The sequence below is a fragment of the Sapajus apella genome, unplaced genomic scaffold (genome assembly GCF_009761245.1).
Source record: "Sapajus apella isolate SASKATOON/1434 unplaced genomic scaffold, GSC_monkey_1.0 scaffold43, whole genome shotgun sequence".
NCBI lineage: Eukaryota > Metazoa > Chordata > Mammalia > Primates > Cebidae > Sapajus > Sapajus apella.
In genome coordinates this window covers 2,342,320-2,348,160 of record NW_022436983.1, presented here as the reverse complement: position 1 = coordinate 2,348,160, position 5,841 = coordinate 2,342,320, and the positions used below count along the sequence as shown (strand labels likewise).

The 5,841-nt window shown below is 47.5% G+C and overlaps 1 long non-coding RNA gene across 2 annotated transcripts in view; it reads left to right on the top strand.

The window, feature by feature from the left end:
* LOC116566236 overlaps window positions 1–370 on the top strand; it is an 8,751-nt gene extending 8,381 nt beyond the window's left edge. For both annotated transcript variants that reach the window (XR_004275809.1, XR_004275810.1), the window contains exon 2: window positions 161–370. This is a non-coding gene — a long non-coding RNA (uncharacterized LOC116566236). The remainder of the gene's footprint in view (window positions 1–160) is intronic.
* The last annotated feature ends 5,471 nt before the right edge of the window (window positions 371–5,841 follow it).

Here is a 5,841-nt window from a genome sequence, read left to right as displayed (position 1 = left end):
AAAAAAAAAAAAAAAAACCTGGGTGTTGTAGCATTTGCCTGTAGTCCCAGCCTGGGCAGCAGAGTAAGACCCTCTCTCAAAAAAAAAAAAAAGTGTGAATTCTATGACATATAAATTATATCTCAATTTTTTAACTTTTTGGGTTTTTTTTCTTAAACAGGCCAAGAGCCATCATTGCAAGCCCTGGGTTAATGACAGGAGCCCCAAGAAGGATGGTGCCATGGGGATTCCACAGCCTTGGAGGTCATGCTCACGCTAAGGGGCTTGGACTTGGTCCTTTGGGCAATGGTGAGGGGACATCAAACCTCTAAGCATGGAAAAAAAAAAGATACATTTCCAGTAAAATTTTAATTGTTTATGTTAAAAAGAATTTAGAATAAAGAGTACTCTCTGTTTTATGATTTAAAAAAAGGTCTCACCATGGAAGAAACATCATCACAAATGCTCTTATGGAAGGCTGGAGGCAGGAAGAACAGCCAGGTGGCTGTCGTAACATCACAGGAGGGGTGACATCACACCAGCGGAGGGAGGGACAGGGCAAGGTCTGGTGCTGTTCAGGTGGAAGAATCAGTCGACTTGGTGAGTCACTAGTCGAGAGTGTAAGGGAAAGAGAGAAGGCCCAGATGGTTTCTAGGTGAGCGACCGGGTGCACACTGATGCCTGGGCCCAGGGACCCGAGGGGCAGGCTTCTGCCTAGGACAAGAAGGATAATGACAGCGCGTCTTCTACAGAGCAACTCTGAGGCTCCGAGGGACGTGCATTCCCTCGCCATTACCAGGCATTGGGGAGCTAGGTAGGCAGAGGAGTCCAGGAGAGGAGAGAGACCGGGTCTAGAGATACAGATCTGAGAACAATCAGTGTGTAGGTCAAGCAGAACCATGAGACCACCCAGGGAGAGCAGAAACAGCGAACTGCAGAGGGCTAGAGGGGGCACCCTGGGAAGACCCACCTTTAAGGGGCAAGGAAAGGGAAAAGGAGAAATGGGGGCAGGAGAAAGTGGCAATGGTCGCAGAGCCAGAAGGGAACCCAGGGGAAAGAGGGCTCGAGGAGGGGAGCGTCAGATATCACAGGGACGTCAGGCAGGAGGGGTCCAAGAAGGAGCCATGGGCTTTAGAGATGAGAGGCCACCCCCAAACCTGAGTCTCCCACCACGGGGCCTGAGAAGTGAACGGGAGGTGGAGGCAGAGCCCAGCAGTGGCAGATGCTGCTTTCAAGCCACTGAGCAGCAGGGGGAAGGAGAAGCCGGCAGGTGACGCAAGCTGAAGCAGGGTGGTGGGATGGAGGATGGGCACCATCCTTGTTAGGATAGAAGACGTCACCAGCTGTTCGTAAGCTGAGGCGGAAACACTGATAAGGATGATCAAATGGAAGCAACTCCATCTTTCAAACGAGGAGAAGGAATCAAAGGCGAGAGGCGTAGCCTGGGCGCGGAAGCTCATGCCTGTAATCCCAACAGTTTGGGAGGCCAAGGTGGATAGATCACCTAAAGTCAGGAGTTCGAGACCAGCCTGGCCAACATGGTGAAAACCCATCTCTACTAAAAATACAAAAATTAGTGGCCATGGTGGCGGGTGCCTGTAACCCCAGCTACTCAGGAGGCCGAGGCAGGAGAATCGCTTGAACCTGGGATGTGGAGGTTGCAGTGAGCTGAGATTGCACTATTGCACTCCGGTCTGGGTAACAAGAGCAAAACTCAGTCTCAAAAAGAAAAAAAAAGCAAGAAGTGTAGAGCATTGCGCCAGGTCTGGCGAAGAAGGAAGGGCACGTGGGTCTGGCTGTTCCAAAGTGCCTGCTTCTTTCTCTTGCCTGTGGAGAGAAAACACAGGCCCAGAAGAAGCAGGAGGGGAGGGTCATAGAACTAATGGCCAGTATTATGGGGGGCTTCCCCTCAGATGGCGGTATAAGTGCCTCCACCTTGGATTCAAGTTCAAAGGGTTGGAGTGTGTGATTACACACCTACCTCTGTATCAGTTGTGAATTTAAAAGAATCACCAGCTTGGATGTGGTGCCAGTCTTTGGGGTGCCAGCCTAGCCAGGTGCAGCTCCCAGTTTTTAATCACACATGAATCAATCATTGCTTTGAAGTATTTGGTGGAGGTAGGTCACAGCTACAACCAATTAGTTTGAAACAGCGGAGATTACCCTGAATAATGTGGGGGGGCCTGGTGCAATGAGTTGGGAGGTCTTAAGAGCAAAAACGGCCTCTAGATTTTAGCATCTGTGATCACCATGGGCCAGGACAGCGGGAGAAAAGTAGGGAGCTCGTGTTTATTGGGTACAGAGTTTTAGTTGGGGAAGATGAAAAGGCTCTGAAGATGGATGATCAAACGGAAGCAACCCCATCACCTTGGTCAGTCCTCCAAGACGCCAAATCCACCTCCCCAAATCCAGATTCCACTTGGGATAAGGAAAGAAGGAGCAGGTGATGATTGAGAACAACGTGAAGGTTCTTAATGCCGCCAAACATTAGATTTTAAATGATGAAAACGGTAAATTTTACATGATGTATATTTTATCACTGCTGTGGTCAGAATGTTGATGTGCCCTGCAAAACTATTCTGTTGAAATTCTAACCCCCAAGGGGATGGTTTTATGAGGTGGGGCCTTTGGGGGGGATTACATCATGAGGGTACAGCCCTCATGAACGGATTAGCGGTCTTATCAAAGAGACCCAGGGAGGCGCATTGGCCCTCCTACCATATGAGGATGCAGTGAGAAGGTGCCACCATGAGCCAGAACGTGGGCCCTCCCCACGTCTGCCTTCTCCTTGGACTTCTCAGTCTCCAAAACTGAAAGAAATAAATTTCCATTGTTTATAAGCCTCCCAGTTTATGGTATTTTGTTATAACAGCCTGGATGGACTAAGTCCACTGTTAAAAACTCCAAACAAATGGGACAGGCACATTGGCTCATGCCTGTAGTCCCTGCACTTTGGGAGGCCGAGGAGGGACAGTCACTTGAGCTCAGAAATCTGAGACCAGCTTGGGCAATATGGTGAAAGTCTGTCTCTACGAAAAATACAAAGAAATTTGCCAAGCATGGTGGCTCTCGCCTGTAACCCAGCTACTCAGGAGGCTGAGGTGGGAGAATCACCTGAGGCCAGGAAGTCAAGGCTGCAGTGAGCTGTGACTGTGCCCACTGCACTCTAGCCTGGGCAACAGGAGCAAGACCCAGTCTCCAAAAAAAAAAAAAAAAACAAAAAAAAAACCCAAACCAAAACAAAAAACCTGCAGCATCAGGAAATTCTTACCTGAGTTTCCAGCCTGCTGGCCTGTCCCACAGTTTCAGACCACACAGTCCCTACAATCACATGAGCCCATTCCTCAAAGGACGTCTCTTAATAAACAGAGCCTGTTGGTTCTGTTTCTCTGGAGAACCCTGGCTGACACAGTCATGTTGTCTATTTCTTTTCTTTTTCTTTTTTTGAGACAGAGTTTCACTCTTGTTGCCCAGGCTGGAGTGCAATGGTGTGATCTCTGCTCACTGCAACTTCCACCTCCCGGATTCAAGTGATTCTCCTCCCTTAGCCTCCCAAGTAGCTGGGATTACAGGTACCTGCCACCACGCCCAGCTAATTTTTGTATTTTTAGTAGAGACAGGGTTTCTTCATGTTGGTCAGGCTGGTCTTGAACTCCTGACCTCAGGTGATCCACCCGTCTCAGCCCCCCAAGATGCTGGGATTACAGGCATGAGCCACTGCGCCTGGCATCTATTTCTTTACAATTGGACTCATGACTCTGTTGCCATTACCCTTTGGTAACAGAAAACCTCATGTAATCAACATCGGTTGGACAACTGGTTTACATTCCACGAACATGATGAAGAACCAGGCAGTCTGCTCGGCTGCTGCAGGCTGGGTCTCATGAAGAGTGTCGTGGTGAGAACTCATAGGTCCCAAGGTCTGGTCAATGTACATTCAGAAACTTTTCTTCTTCTCCTCCTTCTCCTTCTTTCTTCTTCTTTTTTTTTTTTTTTTTTTTAGATATGGGGTTTCACTATGTTGCCCAGGCTGGTTTGAACTCCTGGCCTCAAGTGATCCTCCTGCCTCAGCCTTCCAAAGTGCTGGGATTACAGGCATGAGCCACCACACCCAGCCCAGAGCTTCTTCCTAGATGGATTCATATTACTATAATTCACATAAAACAAGATTATTAAAACAGAAAAAATATAAGAATGCAATTTCCAAGTGAACTGATTTTTATTTATTTATTTATTTTTTTTTGAAATAGAGTTTCACTCTGTTCCCCAGGCTGGAGTGCAGTGGCACGTTCTCATCTCATCACAACCCCCACCTCCTGGGTTCAAGCAATTCTCCTGCCTCAGCCTCCTGAGCAGCTGGGATTACAGGAGCCTGCCACCACGCACGGCAAATTTTTGTATTTTTAGTAGAGACAGGGTTTTGCCGTGTTGGCCAGACTGGTCTTAAACTCCTGGCCTCAAGTGATCCACCCACCTCAGCCTCCCAAAGTGCTGGGATTACAGGCATGAGCCACTGTGTCTGGCCAAGAATTTGTGTCAACCAATCAACACCTTTCCAATAAATTGGGGATTCCTAACTCAGTATCCCAACCAGAAGCTGCCCAGTTAATCTGAGAGCAGCATAGGACCAGTAGAAAGGCATCCTGGAGCCAGGAGAACAGAGGGAAGCCCCCTCCACTAGACGGAAACCTACCTCCAGACAAGAGTCCACCATTATTCAACCCCCAGTGTTTAAAACAAAATATGTCTACATCATCTGTGGTGGTTGGAAAGCCTGGGCATGAAGGATCAGGGCTGGGGGAAACTGATGCAGTAAGGCAAACCAAAAGAAAGGCAAGGAGAGGTGGCCACTCTGAAGGCAGCAGGGATGCAGGTAGGAGTGACCAAGAAAATTAGCCATGGTGGCGCACACCTGTGGTCCCAGCTACTGGGGATGCTGAGGTGAGAGGATGGTCGGAGACCAGGAGGTTGAGGCTGCAGTGTGCTATGATTGCACCACGGCCCTCCAGCCTGGGCAACAGAACGAGACCCTGTTGCCCAGGCCAGAGACAAAAGCCAAAAAACAGTGACCAAAAAGAGGAGCACCCCACCGCTCCTTTTCCCTTGGAGAAGGAAATTGCATTGCTCTGCTGTGGGCCGGCTCCTCCCCTCCTTCACCTCCAAACCACATTCCGAGAGAGCCGGGACTGAAACCAATTGTTCCAGCCTGGGATTGGGCAAACGTGGGCCCGGTACCTTCAGCTCCGGTTCTTCAGGGATTTCCAGGAACCACAAGGCAGACGTAGAGTGGAACACAAAAGAAACTACTCATGAGTTAATTATGTGTGAATCTCATTGCAAAATCCACATTGTCTTAAACATTTTTAAACTTTCCGAACATAGTAAATTCCACTGGGGAATGCCAGGGTGGGCTCTTTAAAGATGGAGCAAGGGCCCTTGGATGCTTCTCAGGATGAATCAGAAATCTCAAGATGCAGATTTCTCCAAGGAAATGTCTTCCTAGGATTAGGATCAGAAAAACGGGGTGGTTTTCCCCTTTCTAATAAGTATTTTATTATGTAATAACTGCTTTCCCCTTTTTACTCTGTTTTCCTTTTTAAAACTTGTTATTATTTCACAAACATTTCTAGTTTTCAATAAATATGTTTTCAAATTTCTGACTGTATATGTAGCCTACAGCTTTCTTTTTAAAAATACCCCTTCTTCCAAGATATAGTACAAAGAAATGGCCTCCTTCTTCATCTAAGAGAAGATTTTGAAAATCTAGATCTCAACAAGCAAAATTTATTTTTATTTTTAGAGAAAAATGCATTATTTATTTTCATTTCTGAACACAGAATTTACTGGTATTTCACATGAATT